Source organism: Podarcis vaucheri (genome assembly GCF_965113315.1).
Source record: "Podarcis vaucheri genome assembly, chromosome: 3".
Lineage (NCBI taxonomy): Eukaryota > Metazoa > Chordata > Lepidosauria > Squamata > Lacertidae > Podarcis > Podarcis vaucheri.
The window spans coordinates 11,406,561-11,429,705 of NC_138761.1; the positions used below are offsets into that span (position 1 = coordinate 11,406,561).

Consider the following 23,145-nt stretch of genomic DNA (forward strand, 5'->3'; position numbering starts at 1 on the left):
CAAATTTAAAAAGGGATACAAAAATGGGAGACGTGAGGAAGTCAGGAAAATAAGTTAACTAAAGTGGAGAGATTAAGAAAGAGGGAAATTTTGTTTTTCTCGTATATGTGTTTTTTTCTTTTTTTCTTTTTTGTGTTTAATGTTTGTATTTTTGTATTCTGTATTTTTGTATCTGTTTTGCTTTTGTTTTTTGTTTTTTCTAAACTTTTCTATCGATAAAACCTAATAAAATATTATTTAAAAAAAAATGTTATGTTTAGCTTAAAATACTTTACGTAAATTCGACGCTACCATTCTATGGTTGGGGGGGGTCCTGCCTCCCCCCCGCCCTGGCTTAGCTCAAACTTTCAAGTCACCCCAAACTTTCAGGGGGTCCCCACCCAACTTCCCCATCTTTTGGGAGAGGCCGCCCAGTCCTCAGCCTACCGCCGGGAGAAGACTCCGGAAAAAGTCTGCCTTTCTCCCCGCTGGAAACTTTGTATCTTCCTCCCCTCTCTGTTTCCTTCCTCCTCTCCTTCCTGAGGCGCCGGGCGAATGGGAGGCCGAGCGTGACGGCGGCCGGTCAGAGGAGCCTCGTCACGTGGCCCCGGCAAGAGGGAGTCCCAAGGAGGGGCCGGCCGGAGGAGGGGGGAAGGGGGGAGTGTCCAAGCGCGCGCCCGCCCGCCCGAGAACAGCCTATGGGAAGCGGAGGCAGCGGACACGCCTCCTCAGCGAACGAACGCCCGGCCCCAGCGCGCGCGCGCGAGAGAGAGAGAGAAGCAGCAACGCGGGGCGATCGCGGAGTTGGAAAGGGGGCGCGAGGGTCATCCAGACCAACCCCCAACCCCCAGGGCCGGATTTAGGTTTGATGAGGCCCTCTAAGCTACTGAAGGTTATGGGGTCCTTTATATGTCCAGCTGTACCTTTGTCAACAACAAATGGTCGCTGTTTTTCGTGTGGAATGTATTCTATATGGTAATTTATGGACCTATTAGGGACGCGGGTGGCGCTGTGGGTTAAACCACAGAGCCTAGGGCTTGCCGATCAGAAGGTCGGCGGTTCGAATCCCTGCAACGGGGTGAGCTCCCGTTGCTTGGTCCCTGCTCCTGCCAACCTAGCAGTTCGAAAGCACAAAGGTGCAAGTAGATAAATAGGTACTGCTCCGGCGGGAAGGTAAACGGCGTTTCCGTGCACTGCTCTGGTTCGCCAGAAGCGGATTAGTCATGCTGGCCACATGACCCAGAAGCTGTATGCCCGCTCCCTCGGCCAGTAAAGCGAGATGAGTGCTGCAACCTCAGAGTCATCCGCGACTGGACCTAATGGTCAGGGGTCCCTTTACCTTTACCTTTACAGTGGTACCTCGGGTTACATACGCTTCAGGTTACATACGCTTCAGGTTACACACTCCGCTAACCCAGAAATAGTGCTTCAGGTTAAGAACTTTGCTTCAGGATAAGAACAAAAATTGTGCTCTGGCGGCGCGGCAGCAGCAGGAGGCCCCATTAGCTAAAGTGGTGCTTCAGGTTAAGAACAGTTTCAGGTTAAGAACAGACCTCCAGAATGAATTAAGTACTTAACCCAAGGTACTACTGTATTGGGACGCGGGTGGCGCTGTGGGTAAAAGCCTCAGCGCCTAGGGCTTGCCGATCGAAAGGTCGGCGGTTCGAATCCCCGCGGCGGGGTGCGCTCCCGCCGCTCGGTCCCAGCGCCTGCCCACCTAGCAGTTCGAAAGCACCCCCGGGTGCAAGTAGATAAATAGGTACCGCTTACTAGCGGGAAGGTAAACGGCGTTCCGTGTGCTGCGCTGGCTCGCCAGATGCAGCTTTGTCACGCTGGCCACGTGACCCGGAAGTGTCTGCGGACAGCGCTGGCCCCCGGCCTATAGATGTGAGATGGGCGCACAAGCCCCAGAGTCTGTCAAGACTGGCCCGTTCGGGCAGGGGTACCTTTACCTTTACCTTTACTACTGTATTAGGTATCTAAAGCCATTTGCACATGCAGAAGGTAAAGGTAAAGGGACCCCTGACTGTTAGGTCCAGTCGCGGACAACTCTGGGGTTGCGGCGCTCATCTCACTTTACTGGCCGAGGGAGCCGGCATACAGCTTCCGGGTCCGGACTGCCCAGACACTGAGTTCCAGTGCCGAGGGCCTTCTGGCGGTTCCCTCACTGCGAGAAGTGAAGCTACAGGGAACCAGGCAGATGTTTTATTATTATTTAATAATGTTTTCTTATGTTTTCATATATGTTGGAAGCTGCCCAGAGTGGCTGGGGCAACCCAGTCAGATGTGTGGGGTATGAATAGTGAAATTATCATTCTGGAATGGGACGCCCCTATTTTCATCAGATAAATGTTGGAAGATATAGCAAGACAGCAATGTGAACCTAGATCGTTCCAACCCTGGCTTGAGAGCAGTACATGTGAAAAGGATCTAGGAGTCTTGGTTGACCACAAACTTGACATGAGCCAACAGTGTGACGCGGCAGCTAAAAAAGCCAATGCAATTCTGGGATGCATCAATAGGAGTATAGCATCTAGATCAAGGGAAGTAATAGTGCCACTGTATTCTGCTCTGGTCAGACCTCACCTGGAGTACTGTGTCCAGTTCTGGGCACCACAATTCAAGAAGGACACTGACAAACTGGAACGTGTCCAGAGGAGGGCAACCAAAATGGTCAAAGGCCTGGAAACGATGCCTTATGAGGAACGGCTAAGGGAGCTGGGCATGTTTAGCCTGGAGAAGAGGAGGTTAAGGGGTGATATGATAGCCATGTTCAAATATAGGATAAAGGATGTCACATAGAGGAGGGAGAAAGGTTGTTTTCTGCTGCTCCAGAGAAACGGACACGGAGCAATGGATCCAAACTACAAGAAAGAAGATTCCACCTAAACATTAGGAAGAACTTCCTGACAGGAAGAGCTGTTTGACAGTGGAGTTTGCTGCCAAGGAGTGTGGTGGAGTCTCCTTTTTTGGAGGTCTTTAAGCAGAGGCTTGACAACCATATGTCAGGAGTGCTCTGATGGTGTTTCCTGCTTGGCAGGGGGTTGGACTCGATGGCCCTTGTGGTCTCTTCCAACTCTATGATTCTATGATTCTATAACCCTAGTCCCAACACACGAACCCTTAAACAACTCTTTCTGTTGTTGCGTTTGCCCACTCTAGCTCCAAAGACCAATGCGTTGTTTATGGAAAAGATGGACTTATGCAGTAGTAGGTCCGACTGACGCCTCTTTCTCTATTTCCTTTGCCCCAAACAGTCCTCCTATCCCAAACCAGTTTTTCTATTTTGACTTGGGGGCGTGTGTGCAGTAGTTTTTTGTTTCTGCAAGGGTTTTCTTGTTCATTGTCTCCTTTCCCAGAGTCCCTAAACATCAACCGTGCAGATGTGCACATCAGCCTTTGCCAGAGGGCTGCGTCACATACTTGCCATCCTAAGCACACTTACTTGGAAATAAGTCACACTGAACTTCCCAGGGTTTCAGGCATGACTTTGAAAGAAGAAGGTGGGAGGGGGGTGTTTTGAGATAAGAAGGCCTATAGTTAAAAGAAAGGGGTGGAGTACAGGGATAGGATGGCGAATGCACATAGAAGAAGCTCCTCATCAAAACTGTTGGGTATTATATGCTGAGTTGAATAGGATCCAAAATGCAGCAGTCTGATTGATCCTAGAACAAGAGGATCCAAATTGCAGCAGTCTGATTGGTCCTAGAACAATAGAATTCAGAATGCAGCAGTCTGATTGGTCCTAGAACAATGCAGCCAGGGACGCGGACTTATAAAAAATATTGGGGGGGCCGGGAAAGCTCGTGAAATGTAAATAAGCTCATGAATATGCAAATAAGCTCATGAATATGCAAATAAAGTGGCGCCGCCCCCTCGTGAGCGAATAGGGGAGAGCGTGCTGCTGCCTATTAATCAGCTCCGGAACAGCTGATATGCGGGAAACCTGGGGCTAGAGGCAGAAGCCCCCGCCCCCGGGGATTCCCCTGTTCTCGCGGGGGACGGCCGGGGCTCTCCAGCTAGGGCGCGCGGCTGGCTGGCTGGCTGGGGAGGGAGCAGGTGGGGAGGAGGCGGGGGACGGCGGCAAGGGCGCCCGAGATTATTGGGGGGGCTGAGCCCCCCAAAAAATTTTTTTGAGGGGGCTCAAGCCCCCTCAAGCCCCATGGAGTCGGCGCCTATGAATGCAGCAGTATGATTGGTCCACAGGAGCCACCCAAACCAATCCAGCTCCAGGTGGAAGTGAATCTGCCACCTGATTGGCCTATAGGAGAATCCTGGAATTAGCCAATCACGTGCGGCTCATTGTGTAAATAATGTATATAAAGCAGATATTTGGGGGGAACTTCTATTCCTCACTACTATGAGCTGAATAAAGGGCATGAAATCCACACTCAACTCTGAGTATATTTCATTGGCTCTGGGCATGATCCGGTCAGGGTTAAGCGCAAATTCCCATTGTTTTTAGTAGACGCTTCAGTCTACTGCGGAAATCAGTGGGGAACAGAAAGTGGTTAACTTTCATTGCATCATTACCCAAATGAGTCACTTGGAAAGAAGCTTTATCAGGCGATTCCTGCTCCTTTACTTTCACTTCTCTTTTTCCTGTTGCTTTCTGAGGGCTGTTGGGAAGTCAATGAGTCTTTAAATCAGAGCCACTTCACACATTCTGGCATTCATTCTGGGTGATTTTAGTGTAAACCTAAAAAGGGACATGAATGTGATGCTTGCTTGCCAGAGACCTAGGTACGCATTCCAAGGATTGACTGTTGCTCTCTACCTACTGTAGACATCAGCTACCAGGCAGGGACTCTCCAGGGTTTCAGACAGGATCTCTCCCTGCCCAACCTGCAAATGCCAGGGATTGAATCTGGATCCTGCTATATGTGAAGCAGATGCTTTTTGTCACTGAGCCAAGGGCCTTTCCCAGATGAGGAGGAGGATATGAGCAGCTTCCAACGTAATAAAAACACAGCAAGCATCAAACATTAAACACTTCCCATTCAGATGTCTTCGGAAAGTTGTTTATCTCCTTGACATCTGAAGGGAGGGTGTTCCACAGGGCGGGTGCCACTACCAAGAAGGCCCTCTGCCTGGTTCCCTGTAACTTCACTTCTCACAGTGAGGGAATCACCAGAAGGCCCTCGGAGATGGACCTCAGTGTCTGGGCTGGACGATGGGGGTGGAGACGCTCCTTCAGGTATACAGGGCCAAGGCTGTTTAGGGCTTTGAATTGTGCTGGGAGCCAATGTCAATCCTTTAGAACCAGGGTTATATGGTTCCAGCAGCCGCTCCTGGTCACCAGTCTAGCAGCCGCATTCTGGATCAGTTGTAGTTTCTGAGACGGACCTTATCCTCCATGAATTCATCTAATACAGTGGTACCTCGGGTTACATATGCTTCAGGTTACAGACTCTGCTAACCCAGAAATAGTACCTCGGGTTAAGAGCGTTGCTTCAGGATGAGAACAGAAATCGTGCTCCGGCGGCACAGCGGCAGCAGGAGGCCCCATTACCTAAAGTGGTGCTTCAGGTTAAGAACAGTTTCAGGTTAAGAACGGACCTCCAGAACAAATTAAATTCTTAACCACTGTAGTCTTCTAAAGCCTTCTAAGATAATTCATAACAGTGAATTAAGAACTTAAGGAGGACCTACTGGACCAGGTTAGTGGTCCATGTAGTCCTGCATCCTGTTCAGACATGGACCAACCAGATGCCTACGGGAAACCAGCATGCAACACCTGAGCACAAGAGCTTATTCTCCTGCTGTTTGCAGCAGTTGATGTTCAGAAGCATTCTGTCCTTCAACTGTGGAGCCAGAGCAGAGCCACTGTAGCTAGTAGCCATCAGTAGCCCTCTCCTCCATGAATTTGTCTAATCCTCTTTCAAAGCCATCCAAGTTGGTGGCCATGACTGCCTCTAGTGGGAGAGAGTTCCGTAGCTTAACCATGAACCTGTTCCTGCCTTATGTTGTTGTTTAGTCATTCAGTTGTTTCCGTCTCTTTGCGACCCATGGACCAGAGCACGCCAGGCACTTCTGTCTTCTACTGCCTCCCGCTGTTTGAATAAAAAAAATCCTTCCAGTAGCACCTTAAAGACCAACTAAGTTAGTTCTTGATATGAGCTTTCGTGTGCATGTACACTTCTTCAGATACACTGTATGAGCTTTCGTGTGCATGCACACTTCTTCAGATACACATGCATGCACACAAAAGCTCATACCAAGAACTAACTTAGTTGGTCTTTAAGGTGCTATGGGAAGGAATTTTTTTATTTTGACTATGGCAGACCAACACGGCTATCTATCTGTAACTGGTCCCGCAGTTTGGTCAGACTCATGCTGGTAGCTTTGAGAACACTGTCCAAACATCTCATCCTCTGTCATCCCCTTCTCCTTGTGCCCTCCATCTTTCCCAACATCAGGGTCTTTTCCAGGGAGTCTTCTCTTCTCATGAGGTGGCCAAAGTATTGGAGCCTCAACTTCACAATCTGTCCTTCCAGTGAGCACTCAGGGCTGATTTCCTTCAGAATGGAGAGGTTTGTTCTTCTTGCAGTCCATGGGACTCTGAAGAGTCTCCTCCAGCACCATAATTCGAAGGGACCCTGAGGATCATCTTGCCGAACCCCCGGCAAGGCAGGAAAATGCAGCTGTCCCTTCGATTATACTCATACTTCCTTCTAGCTTAAATAGGAGATACGCAGCTGAACGCCTAGCCTGTCATTTTATAAAAAGGAGCAGATCCAAGCACAAACCAATCATTTGCCGAAATGAGAGAAAACGGCAATCCTGTAGTTTTCCACCCCACACTCTGCGGTCTGTGCCCTTCCTGTTTGCACCACCACTATTTTTATACTGCAAAGCTCTTGCCTCTCTGAAGAGACTGGTCCTTTCCCTTTTCCCCCTTTTTTCCCTTTTGCTGTTGAAGAATAGCTCTGACCTCCAGCGCCGCTTATGCCTTTATGACAATCTGTAGTCATCAGTGAAGTATGCTGGCTTTTGGGTCATCACTAATGTCAGCTGCAGACCTCAAAGGTCTGCGCAGAATGGATGGCAGCACTGCTACTGCTTGCATTGAGTTACGGCTTCTCCCTACAGAGAGGATAAGGCTGCGAGGTGGTGGAGGAATCTCAGTGTTATTCATAAATCCAGATATTTCAATTGCCTAAAAGGTTTCTACTTGGGCTTTTTTCTCCCTGGTCTCCCTTAGTGTTTTAGAATCTAGTGTTTTAAACAGTGCAGTATATGAGATTCTCTTAGTTTCCCTATTTTCCAGGGACATCCCTGATTTAGAGAAGCCGTACTGGTTTCTGATTTGATGCCAGAATGCCCCACTTTTCCTTAAAAAAGGTAAAGGGACCCCTGACCATTAGGTCCAGTTGCAGACGACTCTGGGGTTAGGGTTAGGGTATGACCATGTCCAAGGCATGTTTCTATGTTTTCCCCACTCGCATGGGCAAGGATGTTTCTTCTGAAGCAACACAATGAATGAACAACCGTTTCCACCACCCCCTTCAGAACGATCATGGTATTCATATGCAAATTTATGCACAAGCCAATCAATTAATCAACTGAGACATCTTTAAAAAGCCCAGGTCACAGGTGCTGTTTACGGTCACACTCACTTCCTTCTGCAAATGTGTGAACACACATGAAAAAAAGTGCTCAGGAGTTTGAACTCGCAGCGCGTCACAGAACGTTAACAATTGTCCACTTGGGGAGGGGGTGGCGCGGAAATAGGGGGGAGGAATAAACCCTTAATCAGTCACCGCCTTGGTAAATTACACTCCTGTGCCATCCGTACGGAGCCCACATTCTCCTAGACATAGTACATTAACTGACTCATTAGCTATTTCCAACCATATGGACTTAGGTTTGGGTGGGTCACTTTGATAATATCCAGAGGTGAGCTTCCTTAATTATTGCAATTACGTGATCTCAATCAAGAGGCCAGACAGAGGAAATCTTGCCGGGGACTTCAAAATGGGTGTCAACGCGCCCCAGACATTGACGGAAATGAGTGGTGTGGCCTTTGGGCGATCAAGGCCCCCTGGTACCTGGGGAAGTAATTGCCTGAAAAGTTTCTGAGAACCCGGGGATGGAGGGGAAAAAAAGTACCATCCGTAGCACGGATAGATCTCTGTTTGGACACAAAGAACTTTCTCTCGGCTGCAGCTTCTGGGGGAATTGCTCCACGCTTTGCTCGGTTGTATTGCTGATGTGCTTGGTACAAGGTTGTTATGTCTCTCCCTTCCTCTCCCCCCCCCCATGTAATTTTAGCGATGATATTTTAAGCACTCTCGGACTAAAAGGAGGGATGCGGAGAGGAGGTGCTGAAATGTCAGTGTTAAATACCACAGGGGTGTCACACCAGGCAACAGTGTGAGAAGTCGCAAGTCGACTAGCAACCGCTGTTGCGGATCTAAGGTGTGAAACGGCAAGATTTCAAGATAATTGAGCCATCCGTTTTATCCCTAGCTACAGTTTGCTTTGACCAAAAAAAAAACAAAAACCCACCAAGAGAATAAAATGAAATAAAATAAAAAAGGGAAAAGGATCTAAGCAACGTGTCTCAGTTCGACAAAGAAAAATGTAAATGCTGAATCAGGGCAATATTGTTCACAGTATTCAAGGCACTGTATACCGTATTTTTCGCACCATAGGGCGCACCGGACCATAGGGCGCACCCAGTTTTTAGGGGGGGAAATCAAGGAAAAAAATATTTCCCCCCCCCCAGCCCCAAAGAGCAGCGTACAGGCTGCACACAACCTCTCCCTGCCAGAGGGGTTGTGCGCAGCTATGGAAGAAGGCAAGGCTGCGAGCGGGATGGATCCTGCTCGCTGTTTTGGCTTCCCCTTTAGCCCCGTGCAGCTTCTCCTTGCCGGGAGACGCTGCGCAGGGCTAAACAAGCCATAGCCCCATGCAGCCTCTCCCTCCGGAGGATGCCCAGTGCTTCGCACAGGTGTCTGCAAGCCTTGTGCGCCCGGGGGAACTCCCCCCAGGCGTGCAGCGCTTGCGGATGGCAGCCTGGAGCACGGGGCACCCTCCGGAGGACGCCCAGTGCTTCGTGCAGGTGTCCGCAAGCCTTGCGCGCCCGGCGGGAGTTGCCTATTCTGGGGGCGGATAGCAGCCTATTCGGGGGGCTGGGGTCAGGGGAAGGTCGGGCTTCCCCCGCCCCAGCCCCATGGCTTGGGGGGGGGAAATAATTTTTTTTATTCATTCCCCCCCCAAAAAAAATGAGGTGCGTCCTATGGGCCAGTGCGCCCTATAGGGCGAAAAATACGGTATATATATCTCAGCAGTAAAACCACCAGTGGTATGCAGGGCTTCGATGAGAGGGGCCGACCAGAAACTGTGCTCCTGCCCCCACCACCCCAGTTTTCTTCACACAGCATTTTAGACTTACTCCAGGACAATGCGTGCAGGAGAGCGAGTGTCCGTGAATCTTGAATATATCCTGGAACCCCATAGAAAGCCCTTCCCTCAAAGAATTTTGGCCACTGCAATCTGTTAAGGGTTGCTGGGAATCGTAACTCTGTGAGGGGTAAAATGACAGTGGCCAGAAATCTTTGAGGGAAAGGGTCCTCTTCAAATGCGCCTTAACGGTGGAGTATATACACAGCCGAAAGTGGGCCACTTGATATTGGCTAACCTGTGGCACTTTGGAAACTGATGAATTTCGCCTTCCATCAGCCCTAACCAGCATGATGGAAGTTGTAGTGCAGTAACCTCTGAGAGGCCCCTGTTTCTTCACCTGGCCACCAATTTATGGTGCACGTCTACCATACCCTCCAATATTTCTCCAATGAAAATAGGGACATCCCATTCCATAATTATAATTTTACTAATTATACCCTACACATCTTACTGGGTTGCCCCAGCCACTCTGGGCGGCTTCCAACATACAGTGGTACCTCTGGTTACGTACTTAATTCGTTCCAGAGGTCCGTTCTTAACCTGAAACTGTTCTTAACCTGAAGCACCACTTTAGCTAATGGGGCCTCTAGCTGCTGCCGCGCCGCTGAAGCACGATTTCAGTTCGAAGCAAAGTTCTTAACCCGAGGTACTATTTCTGGGTTAGCTGCCAGTCCATTGTGAGCGAACAACCACTGCTATTTCTGAGATTGTCCAGTGTGGGGAAGTTCTAGCTGGGAAAGTGCAATTTCATGTTTGTTTGTTTCATAAAATCGATACATCACTTGATTGTAAAATAAATAAATAAATACAAAAACCTCAAAGCAGTTTGAAAAATGATGAAATAATAAAATCAAGAAAAAAATGTATTTATTGCCTGTTTTCATTATACAATTTAATTCCATTTTTATGCAGTAAATTTTGTTAATGCTGGAAGCTGGTTAAGCAATGCCACCTTGCCAATTTGCTACTGCTCTCCTCCCTTCTTACAGCTCTCCATTCCACTTTTTGTAAATATTAGCAAGCTGATCTGACCCATCCCACCTCTTCTGGGGTAATAGGCTAACTGATATAAATCAACTTCAAATGTTCAGATATGTTTTTTTTTTTATAAGAGTTTAAAAACCAAACAGGAAAAATATTTATCTGTAAGGGGAAGGGGTGTTGGTGGTAGAAATGACTGCTGAAGATGTCTGAAATAAATTATTTTGAAAACTTCCCCATCACCAGCCAGTAGCTTATTATTTTACCGACCTCAAAGAAAATTGCTTCAGAATTATGTATTCCCGGTCTCTTATTCCACAAAAGGTTTTAAAGATCTATAAAACTGCTAATGATGTTGGTTGACACTGTTCAAAATCAGAAGCTTCCACACATGTCTAGTGGACTGACTCCCAAAATACAAGCATATGGGGGTGGGGGGGGAAATCATCTATATAATTAAATTAATGATAGATTATGATAGTCCTCTCTACTCATTAAAATTTTTGTTGGGTTATTTATACAGCCCTATTAAAAAGGAACATTACACAACTTAATTTAGAATCTTATTACAGCCATAAGCGCAGAGCGACAGCAAAACCAAACAAGTGCAATCAGAACTTTGTACAACTCGAGACTCCTCCCCCTCCCAGAATCCTTTGCAATGTAGAGTGGTTTCATGTTGGAATAATTCATGGTGGAATACCAATTGTTGGGCATCAGAAGCGGGAAGATGGCTGGTTGCTCTTACATAACCTCCGGCATTTCTTCAATGAAAATAGGAATGTCCTATACAACAACAAGAAGGGACGTGGGTGGCACTTTGGGTTAAACCACAGAGCCTAGGACTTGCCGATCAGAAGGTCAGCGGTTTGAAGCCGCGTGATGGGGTGAGCTCCCATTGCTCTGTCCCTGCTCCTGCCCACCTAGCAGTTCAAAAGCACGTCAAAGTGCAAGTAGATAAATAGGTACTGCTCCGGCGGGAAGGTAAACGGCGTTTCCGTGCGCTGCTCTGGTTCGCCAGAAGCGGCTTAGTCATGCTGGCCACATGACCCGGAAGCTGTACGCCGGCTCCCTCGGCCAGTAAAGTGAGATGAGCACCACAACCCCAGAGTCGGTCACAACTGGACTAATGGTCAGAGGTCCCTTTACCTTTATACAACAACAACATTAACATTTCTTCTTCTCTGGCAATCACTCATAGCTGAGTAAGATTGTCTTCCATGAATATTGTCTTAACAGTGTGTCCGTAAGTGACTATAGAGGCCAGTTCTGGATCCTTCCACAGTGGGGACATAGGTTTTTTGGGCGAGAGTTGCTCACAGGATTTGCAAAACATGCCCTCCCTTATTTCTCCCTTTCATCCTGAGTTTGGGCTTCCTCAAAGCATTTATTTATATATTCCCCAAAATTTATATTGCCCCAGCCACTCTGGGTGGCTTCCAACGTAAATTAAAACCATAATATGAAACATAAAAAACTTCCCTATACAGGGCTGCCTTCAGATGTCTTCTCAAGGTTGAAGAGTTACTTATCTCCTTGGCTTGGGGGATCGGATAACTTCAATACCCTCCAACATTTCTCTGTTGAGAATAGGGGTGTCCTAAGGAAAAGTGGGCCATTATGGGAGCAAGTCAGAAACTAGGACGGCTTCTGTAAATCCAGGACTGTCCCTGAAATTACAGACACTTGGAGTGTCTGCTCTTAGGCTCTGCTTGTGGGTTTCCCACAGGCATCGGGTTGGCCCTGGTCTAGACAGGCCATTGGACTATTCCAACAGGGATCTACTTATGTCCTTATGTCTTGTTGCTGTTTGGCTCATCACTTTCCTCCCTGTTGACCTCTAAAACCAAATGCAATATAGCATGACTGTGCACCCATGTGCTGGAATTTCACTGCATTTGAACATCTAAGGCAGGCACACATCTCTAATTCATGCTATTGGGAGGTAGTTATTGCAATACCTCCCCCTGTCCCCCCTTCCTTTGGTTCCTCCGCTCATAATTACACCACTGTGTCTATAATAATACCTTAAATGCCAGCAATATGTTCTCCGTTCAGTAGTTAAATGTGTATGTAGTGCATAGTGCAGTAAAACAAACAGCTGTACCCTGAGCAGAATCATTCAACCTTCCGAACAAATCTTTACAGTAAGTCTCATTTTATTGCACAGGGAGAAAGCTCTTTACCAAGCAGAAGTATTATTTTTGATGGAGGGCTAGCACTTAGCTTTCAAAAAACCATTGGAACCTCTTCTCGGGACATTACTTGCAGGCTGTGATGGTGGGTACCCAGCTGCCTTCTCTCTCTTTAAAAAAACACACACACACGGCATTAGTGTATTACCTTTTATATTATTTATACTTGGAAACAAGCAGAGCAGGCGAGTGTTGGAATTTGGGGGTCGGCCATCTCTGCAAACCACTCATCAAAAACCCCTCCCTGCATTCGAAAAGTCTTTAGTGATTACCAGCCAATTGCTAATCTCCTCTTCTTGGGCAAGGTTCATGAGTGGGTGGTCACGGACCAGATCCGGGTGCTCTCTGAGTAAGCTGATTGTCTATTGGGGTTTAGGCCTAGTTTTGGCACAGAAGCTGATTGGGTCACCTAGTAGGATGACCAACGTCAGGAGAAAGGCATGGGGAATGTGTCCTAGTTAATTCTCCTCAACCTCTTGTTATAAGAATTTAAGGTCTCAAATATATAAGTAAAATATTCAGAAATTTAGAAGGCAAACACATAAGTGTCATGAATTTAAGGTCTCGAATATATAAATAAAATATTCAGAAATTTACAAGGCAAACACATAAGTGTCATGGTCCGGGCTACAGGCGATCAAAATCCTGGCTGAGGACATCGGGACTGGGGCAAGATGGCGGGGTGGGAGCAGGAACGAGAGTCCAGAAGCCAGGGGTCCGAGGGTCAGGAAGCGGGGAGTCATGAAGTCAAGGGTCTGAGGGTCAAGAAGCAAGGCGTCACGAAGTCAAGAATCCAAGGGTCAAGAAGCAAGGAGTCACGAAGCCGAGGTCCGAGGATCAGGGAGCGAGAAGCCAAATGCAACAAGGCAGGAAACGAGTTGCTGTGGCAAAGATCCAAAGGGAAAATGCTGACCTTATATTCCTTCCCAGCGCTTGCCACCAGGTGCAGTGAGTTACCAAGCGGCCTCACCTGTGCAGCCACACCTTGCATCTCCAGAACAAACTTAGGAAGGCCCCAGTCCTGCGAAGCTCTACTGGTCACAGGGCCCAGCTCCTGCACACACTCCTGACACGTAAGTATATAAACCATGTGTCTGAAATAGTACAGGAGAACAATCCTGAAGCCATTTTGACTCTCCCAGTGACCTCAAATATTCCTTCTCAGTAAGGGAGGGATATGGGGAAAGCCTTCCCTTTTTCTTTTTGCTCATAAATCCTGTCTTAAGCGTAGGTTAGAGCAAATTTTGCTTTCTCCTCTGGAGGCTGGGACCTGAACCAATGGGTTCAAGCTACAAGAAAGGAGATTCTGATTAAATATCAGGAAGAACTTTCTGATGGTAAGGGGTTTTTTGACACCTGAGAAGGTGGTGGAGTCTCCATTCTTGGAGGTTTTTAACCAGAGGTTGGATGGCCATTTGTCAGGGATTCTTTAGCTGTGATTCCTGCATTGCATGGTGTTGGGTCTAAATGACCCTCGGGGACCCTTCCAGCTCTGCAGTTCTATGACTATAGAGGAGGGAGAAAGGTTGTTTTCTGCTGCTCCAGAGAAGCGGACACGGAGCAATGGATCCAAACTACAAGAAAGAAGATTCCACTTAAGAACTTCCTGACAGTAAGAGCTGTTTGACAGTGGAATTTGCTGCCAAGGAGTGTGGTGGAGTCTCCTTCTTTGGAGGTCTTTAAGCAGAGGCTTGACAACCATATGTCAGGAGTGCTCTGATGGTGTTTCCTGCTTGGCAGGGGGTTGGACTCGATGGCCCTTGTGGTCTATTCCAACTCTATGATTCTGTGATTCTATGATTCTATGACTCAATGATGGTTGGTCTGTATATGTTTGCAAATGTAAAGGCACCGGTACTCATATAAAAGTGCCACAGGTGACAGCACAAAATGGCGGCCATGGGCAGCCAAAAAAATAAAATAAAAAAGAGCTGTTGGTCCCATCTACTGCATATGATACAATATGTTCTCAAGATGTGAGAACAAAATGCTGAACTATATGGGCTGCTCTCTCTCTCTCTCTCTCTTTTATAATTGTTATTAAATTTTTCTATTTTACATTTTAGAATAGTCATTTGAACAACCTTAAAATATCGGTGACTTCCTTTCTTTTCCTTCCATGGTTCAATTTGCATGCCATAGATCCCTGCATATTTTACATAAACTAAACCATTCAGTGTTCCATTTTTACATCCGTCAATACTTATTTACACTGTTGAATTTATCTCAATGCTGCCAATGTTTTGAAATGTACACAATTTCCACTCATATATTCAGTAAACATTTTCCAGTCTTCTTTAAACATATATTCTTCTTGTTCTCTTATTCTGTAAGTTAAATCTGCCAGCTGCACGTATTCCATCGGTTTAAGTTGCCATTCTTCTTTCATTGGGACCTCACTCGTTTTCCATTTTGGGGCTAACAAAAACACAGGACACAGTAGTGGCATACATAAATAGCCTTTTTTGATACCTGGAAATTTCTATCTGAATTATCCCCAACCAAAAACCTCTGGGTTTTTTTGGGAGGGGGGGGAAGTACAGTGGTACCTCGGGTTACATACGCTTCAGGTTACATACGCTTCAGGTTACAGACTCCGCTAACCCAGAAATAGTACCTCGGGGTAAGAACTTTGCTTCAGGATGAGAACAGAAATCGTACTCCGGCCGCACGGTAGCAGCAGGAGGCCCCATTAGCTGAAGTGGTGCTTCAGCTTAAGAACAGTTTCAGGTTAAGTACGGACCTCCGGAACGAATTAAGTACTTAACCCGAGGTACCACTGTACTTTTAAACATCCCCCCCCCAATTCATTCTAAATTATTTCCCAATACTGTACTCTTTTACCCTTTTACAAGTCCACCACATATGATAGAAAGTACCCACAGCCTCATTGCATCTCCAGCACTTAACTGAGTCAGTCGTATAAGAATCAGTTTTATACATTTTATAGATGGACTCTTTTTATGCTGTAGCCAGGGACGGGGTCAAGTGTCATATTTCTCCACAGACAACCTCTTGGGGGCCACATGCCTGTTATGGGCAGAGCTATGAATGTTCAAGGACAGGCAAGCAAAACCACTCAGGGTGTGAAGCCAGTGAAGTGTGGGGTCTGATGGACAGCGGGTGTGGCCCAGGGAGAAATCTGAGGGCCAGACAGAGAAGTCTGGAGGGCCACATCTTGGGCCCTGTGTCTGAGGTCTACCACCACTACTATAGCCAATGGCTTCTTGACTTCATTGGCAAGGCCAGCCAGGAACAATCTGTGGGCATTGAATCTAGGTCTGGTTTTCTAACCAGCTGTCCAGCACTGTGGAAGGAGATGAGGACCACACTTTGCTCCCATGACCATCTCTGGTTCTCCTGCCCTGGCCCATAACTTCAGTCTTTTACAACCCCGGGTGCTTCGAGAGGCCTCGAGGGTTCTCGCGCCGTTAGCTTTACGACTAAGACAGGACCATTGAGTACGGAGGCAGACAATTATTATATTTACATTAAATGAAATTAAGGCAGGATGCCCATCTCTTTAACTTTATGTTCCTTTAATAGACAATCATCCTTCATCTTCCCCCTTCAAGCCGGAGAGCACTCGGATGGCGTAAAACCAGCTTCATTTTAATAAGGTGAAGGAAGAAGGCCGCCGGATCGAAAATGACTAAATTATGCTCAGTTTAGGGGGTTTCACTTCGGTCTTTTGCCTCAGGCTTCGGGGACATTAAGGCCACGTTATAAATCCCGGCCACTGCTTTCTTCTAAAGAGCAGAAATGAGAGTTTATTAGTATCACAGTGGTTGCCTCAATAATGACAAAACAGTTGCTCATTACTGCTCATTAGACTCATATTAGATTCATTTGCAGAAGCAATACATCTTCTATTCAGAGTCGATTGCAAAACAACGGATATGATTTGACACCTGCTGTAGGACCGAATTCATTAGACGGTAATAACACAAACAGGAATTCAAAGGATGGCCTTCTGCTCGCCCCCTCTCTCCGAGGGAGCCGAAATGTTGGAGAATTTGTATGGAATAAATATAGCCAGCAATCAATCCTTTTAAACACTATGCTATAAAACACTTGTTTCGTAGACACAGGAGCCAAGCAGGCGCCCTACTGACAGGTGCAGGGTGTATGAGTGTGTTGTGGACTTGTGCTTTGCAAGCACCCCATGGAGTCCTGTGGGTATCTGTGGGCACAGGGAGACATAGCACACTTCCAGCGACACCCTTCCTCAGGGTCCTGTCCAACTCTACAGTTCTGTGACTCTATGATTCATCAACTGGGGCCAGTTGACACTCTGACCACTCGTACTTACAGGACCGCCTCTCCCAGTATGTCCCGCAGAGGATCCTAAGGTCTATGAGTAATAATACAGTGGTACCTCTGGTTGCAAACAGAATCCATTCTGGAGGCCTGTTCGCAACATGAAAGGAAGGCAACCCGCAGCGGCGCGCCTGCGCATGTGCAGGTTGTGATTTGCCGCTTCTGCGCATGACATCATTTTGCGCGTCTGCACATGCATGAGCAGCGAAAGCCAGAAGTAACTATTTTTGGTACTTCTGGGTCGCCGTGGGATGCAACCTGAAAAAACGTATCATGAAGCAAACGTCACATGAGGTATGACAGTAGCTTAAGGTCCCGGGCCCTAAGGAAGCCAGACTATCCTCCACCGGGGCCGGGGCCTTTTCAGTGATGGCTCCGACCTGGTGGAATCCTCTGTCCCACGAGACTAGGGCCCCGCAGGACTTGATCTGCTTCCGCAGGGCCTGTAAGACAGAGTTATTCCGCCTGGCCTTCAATTTGAATTAGCCTGATCCTCTATTCCCTTTTCCCTTTCCTCTTCTATGAAGAAACCCTTCTAGGACTCCACATTTAAACTCTTCCCTGGTCTCCTTGCTGGCCCTAGTAGAAGCAACTTGGCCAGTTAGCCCTGGTGATCATTTGATGTTTACTGACTGGGTTCCCCCCCCAAAAAAAAATGACCCCTGAATTTTTGAATTTTATTGACATTGATGCTGCATTTATGTTGTATTTTATGCTGTTTTTAAGTCGCTTTTTTTAAAAAAAGCCAAAGAGTGCCCGCGGAGTATCAAACTGCCGTTAAGCAATTAGTGATTCTGCAAATGTAGAGTCGAAGTAACCGCTAGGCTAAGCTGGCCCTTAAGTCTCATTTTAATCAATGTTTTATATCTGCTGTTATCTAGTCAGAAAAGAAATGGATGTCAAAATTACAGATGCTATGATGTAAAACTGGAATTATGAAAACCATGAGGTGGGATGGAGGGAAGTCGATAGCTGGTATGAGCAAATAATGAGTTTTAGAAGGATGTATTTAACATTATCAAATGGAAAGCTTAATAAATATATTATAAAAAAGAAATAAATTGGAAAACAAAAAGAAACAACTTCTGGCAATGCTTGATTTATAGCACCGAGCACAACTACTTTATTATATGATCATAGGGCATCCAGAAGTATACTGTAGAACTATGCAGCTACATATTCCCCAAAATATAATCAACAGTTAGGACTGTATCACCTGACGCTCTTGCAAATAGCTGAGCTGCTTCACTGACGACATTTCATTTTTTTTAGCTAGATAAAAATGGCTAAAAAATGTGATGGGGCATAAGAATGCAAATATATTAATACCGCATGGTCAGGGCTGCTTCCTATTAATATGCCATTAATATAATAATCCTTGGACTGCATTTAAAGATCACAGAGATCAATATGTATTCAGAGGTCAGGAGGAAATCGATTCTGCAGTAAAAGTGAGTCATATTTAATATATTCCCCATCACAATAATTAAGTTATTATAATTATTATATATATAAATAGAACGAGAGAGAGAGTAACTCAGATATATGAATAATGAACAGTGTCACCGATGAGTTCTCCATAACCAAGCAGCATATAGCGATGGTGTAAGGTAATTAAAAAGATTTAGATGAACTTGGCTGACCTCTTTATACCCCGCCCATCTGGCTGTGTTTCCCCAGCCACTCTGGGCGGCTCCCAATCGAGGGTTAAAAACAATACAGCATTAAATATTAAAAACTTCCCTTGGTCCAGTATCCCTGAAAGAGCATCTCCATCCCCATCATTCTGCCCGGACAATGAGGTCCAACTCCGAGGGCCTTCTGGTTGTTCCCTCACTGCGAAAAGTGAGGTTACAGGGAACCAGGCCTTCTCAGTAGTGGCACCCACCCTGTGGAACGCCCTCCCATCAGATGTTAAGGAGATAAAGTACTACACAATTTTTTGAAGGCATCTGAAGGCAACCCTGTATACGGAAGTTTTTTAAATGTTTCATGTTTTCTTATGTTTTTATATTTTGCTGGAAGCTACCCAGAATAGGGAGACCCAGCCATTTGAGCAGGGAATAACAACAACAACAACAACAACAACAACAACAACAACAACAACAACAACAACAACAATATTGTATGGTCCCCAATATCTGCCCTGGAGAGCTGCTGCACATCAGAGTAAGCAATGAGAATTTAATAAACAAAATAAAATAAGTGTTGTGGAAGGGGGAATTATTGGGTTGTCTTTGTTTCTATTTTTATTATGTAGTTTGTTTTTTTATATTGTGCTTTTATGTTGTATGTATACAAATTTAATAAATAAAAAAAGGAAAGAAATACTGGGCTATATGGTCAAACGAAGCCTGACCTAATATGAGGCAGCCTTCCATGTGAAAACACGATGGCCCGTCTGATTTTGACAGTGGCTTTGCTCTCTGGAGAACCACGTAATGTAAACAGAAACATTCCCCTCGTCTCTTTCTGCTGGATATTACATCTTGATGCTGAACAAAAGACAGGGCATGTTTATCTGCTTTTGTGGGCTTTGGTTCACTGATCTCTTCGGTGGTCTGAGGGGAATCAGCCCAAAGACAACAAATCACTCTTTCCAAGGCCTTTGAGGAAGCAAAGTTCATCGTCTGACTGGTCCAGGCCACGGGGCAGTGAGGAGAGACCATGTTGCCCGTAATCCTTTGCTACTGAAGTTTACATTTTGTAGGTCTGCCAAATGCATCTACCAACATGCAATTTTGCGTTATTTGCTTCCTTGTTTTAGAAGTCCGCGCTGACAGCAGAAGCAAAGGGCTTACCAGCTCTGGCAAAACCTGGAGAACTATAGGTTATCCACTGACTGTGTTTAGGATTGCAGTATAATTTCATGACATCTCCCCATCTTACAAACCTTTCTCCCACTAAATGAAGATCCAAAAATTCCCACGCTTTTACCATTTTTATTTTTGCACATAGCCATAGCTTTGCTTCCAGTTCTGTATCTACCTTCCTCGCCACTTCATCTAACAAACGACTTTCTATATTTCCCCCCTTACTCGTTAAGTCATTTGCCCATGGGAAGTGGTTCTCCAGAGCCCTGATTCTTTTAGCATTTTGCTGTGGCCTGTTGAGCGGAGATGTTGTACCTAACTCAAAGTTCACAACCCTGACTGGCCATCACACCCAGCGAAGAGACTCTGCGAAGGCACAGCCTGTCACGGTCTGGTCTACAGGTGATTGAAGTCCTGGCTGAGGACGTCAGGACCAGGGGCAAGGTGGTGGGGTGGGAGCAGGAATGAGAGTCCAGAAGTCAGGGGTCTGAGGGTCAGGAAGCAAGGAGTCTCGAAGTCAAGGGTCCGAGGATTAAGAAGCAAGGAGTCATGAAGTCAGGGGTCCGAGAAGCAAGAAGCAGTGAGTCAGGAAGCCAAGGTCCGAGGATCAGGAAGCAAGAAGCCACACACAGCAAGGCAGGAAACGTGTTGCTGTGGCAAAGAGCCGAAGGGAAATGCTGACCTTATATCCCTTCCCAGCTCTTGCCACCAGGTGCAGTGAGTTACCAAGCAGCCTCACCTGTTTCTTGCCTCTCCAGAACAAACTTACGAAGGCCCCAGTCCTGCGAAGCCCTACTGGTCACAAGGCCTGGCTCCTGCACGCACTCCTGACACAGACTCCCCCTTGGAAAGACTGCTGTTTTTGTTGTTTAGTCGTTTAGTCCTGTCCGACTCTTCATGACCCCCTGGACCAGAGCACGCCAGGCACTCCTGTCTTCCACTGCCTCCCGCAGTTTGGTCAGACGTTCCCTTCTCCTTGTGCCCTCCATCTTTCCCAACATCAGGGTCTTTTCCAGGGAGTCTTCTCTTCTCATGAGGTGGCCAAAGTATTGGAGCCTCAGCTTCAGGATCTGTCCTTCCAGTGAGCACTCAGGGCTGATTTCCTTCAGAATGGAGAGGTTTGATCTTCTTACAGTCCATGGGACTCTCAAGAGTGTCCTAGGGCTGCTGTTAGATGAGTGAAATAAAAACACCTCACTTGGTATGTAGAGCACATTGCCTGTTTTCTGAATAACTTTTGATTGCACGAAAGGTCTGTTTAGTAGATACTGGGAAGGCCCAGCTTCTTTCTGTTCAATGCTAGTTTGCATCCATTTTTGTGTGGATGTATTTTTTTTTCAAAACGCAACTCATGACAATTTTACAGCGTTTGCATATTTTTGTATATACACCCTTCCCCTAATGTAGAACATTTGGGAGGACATGCATATCCATCAATTTCTCCCTAAACAATGCATTTTGGCACACATTCCCTCTGTTAAATTTGCGTTTCAGTGCACGTTTATTAAAAGAGTGGGCTTCTGTTACAAATTTCAGAGATGTGTGTTGACCCAAGGATAGCTGTGTTCTGATTCTCATGTAAGCCTGGGACCAGCTATTTAGCTGAGGATGCCTCTGGGTACCAGTTGCTGGAGAGCACAAATGGGGGGTGTTAATGCTGTTGCGCAGTGGCGTAGCGTGGGGGGGGCAGGGGGGCCGGCCGCACCAGGCGCAACATCTGTGGGTTAGGGTTAGGGGGCGCAAATCCATGGGTTAGGGGGCGCAAATCCACGGGTTAGGGGGCGCAAATTACTTGCCTTGCCCCGGGTGCTGACAACCCACGTTACGCCACTGCTGTTGCGTGTTGAGGTCCACCAAAACCCCCTTCCCAATAACTCACACATCACACATAATTTTTGTTTAAGGTTTTTGGCATAATTTTGGCCACAACTTTATTTAAATACAAATTGAGAGTGGTTGCTTAGGCATTGGTTATGACTATCTGTCCCCTCCCGCCATGGGGGACAGCACTGACTCCCTAGTCAGTCCCGGAGGAAACAAGGGACAGAGTCAGCTGGAGCTGCGTCACAGGCCCTCAGCTACTCCGCGCTTGTTCCTTGAAGCTTACGCGGCCCGCACCCTGCTCCAAGGGTTTGGACGAAGGGGATGGTAAGCTTCAGAATTCCTTTAACGGAATACCCGTCTGCAGCAGCATTGGAGGGGCAGGCACAGCCAATCCATACCCCTCCACCAACCAATTTAACCAATGCCTAACCGCCAACCTTACAAGTTGTGACGATTTGCTAAGCAGTAGGCAAAACCCAAAAGGCACGCACTAATCAGCCAATTGGAAAAATTCCTACTGGGCCCCCGCACCAAGGCGAACGACCCCATGACAGGCAGAGCAAGGTCAAGGCGCAAGCCCAAGCAAGGGAGGGCGGGCGGGAGATCCGGTGTCCACAGCAAAAGAGAAAGAGAAAGCTGTGGACCCTGCTTATAAAGCCATTGATCCCACCCCTAAATTGGCAACATCCAAATTGCCCCAGTAACAACATCCTCCAGTCTGCTCCCAGGCCTCTAGCCATCTATGGCCTGGTCACTAACATGGGGTTTTGTTCGGCCCCAACCGCAACACGTGCTCTCTTTTGATGTGAACACGCTTTGCGTGTTGAGGTCCACCAAAACCCCCTTCCCAATAACTCACACATCACACATAATTTTTGTTTAAGGTTTTTGGCATAATTTTGGCCACAACTTTATTTAAATACAAATTGAGAGTGGTTGCTTAGGCATTGGTTATGACTATCTGTCCCCTCCCGCCATGGGGGACAGCACTGACTCCCTAGTCAGTCCCGGAGGAAACAAGGGACAGAGTCAGCTGGAGCTGCGTCACAGGCCCTCAGCTACTCCGCGCTTGTTCCTTGAAGCTTACGCGGCCCGCACCCTGCTCCAAGGGTTTGGACGAAGGGGATGGTAAGCTTCAGAATTCCTTTAACGGAATACCCGTCTGCAGCAGCATTGGAGGGGCAGGCACAGCCAATCCATACCCCTCCACCAACCAATTTAACCAATGCCTAACCGCCACAGAGCCTTAGCTCACCGCCAAACCACTCACAAATGCAACCCTTCCTTCAATCCCAAAGCAACCATAGCCAACCAGGTGTCGTTCCCTATAGGGGAAATATTCACCCTAAAGCTGGCAGCAGCCTTGAAGGTAAGCACAGGGTGCAAAATCACGGAACCACCTGAAGCAAAGCCTATTTTACTTTATTATTTTTATTTTATTTTATTTTATTTTTATTTTATTTTATTTTACACTTCCTTATTAACATGCTTCCCGGCCTCTTTGGTGGTAGTTTGTCTAGGCACTGGTTCCTGACTAGCTGCACCTGACCTCAGCAGGGCAGCACTGACGACTGGGCCCCACCATATCGTCAGTACCAGCAACATTGTGGGGGAGCAATGAA

The 23,145-nt window shown here is 46.9% G+C and overlaps 1 protein-coding gene and 1 long non-coding RNA gene across 2 annotated transcripts in view; both read right to left on the minus strand.

Moving 5' to 3' along the window:
- VRK2 (VRK serine/threonine kinase 2) overlaps positions 1-552 on the minus strand; it is a 69,169-nt gene extending 68,617 nt beyond the window's left edge. The window contains exon 1 of the mRNA XM_082217691.1: positions 427-552. The gene's annotated coding sequence lies outside the window, so the exon portion shown is untranslated. The remainder of the gene's footprint in view (positions 1-426) is intronic.
- The window catches only part of LOC309529748, a 537,650-nt gene that overhangs the window by 234,926 nt on the left and 279,579 nt on the right, over positions 1-23,145 (minus strand). The gene's annotated exons all lie outside the window — the stretch shown is intronic.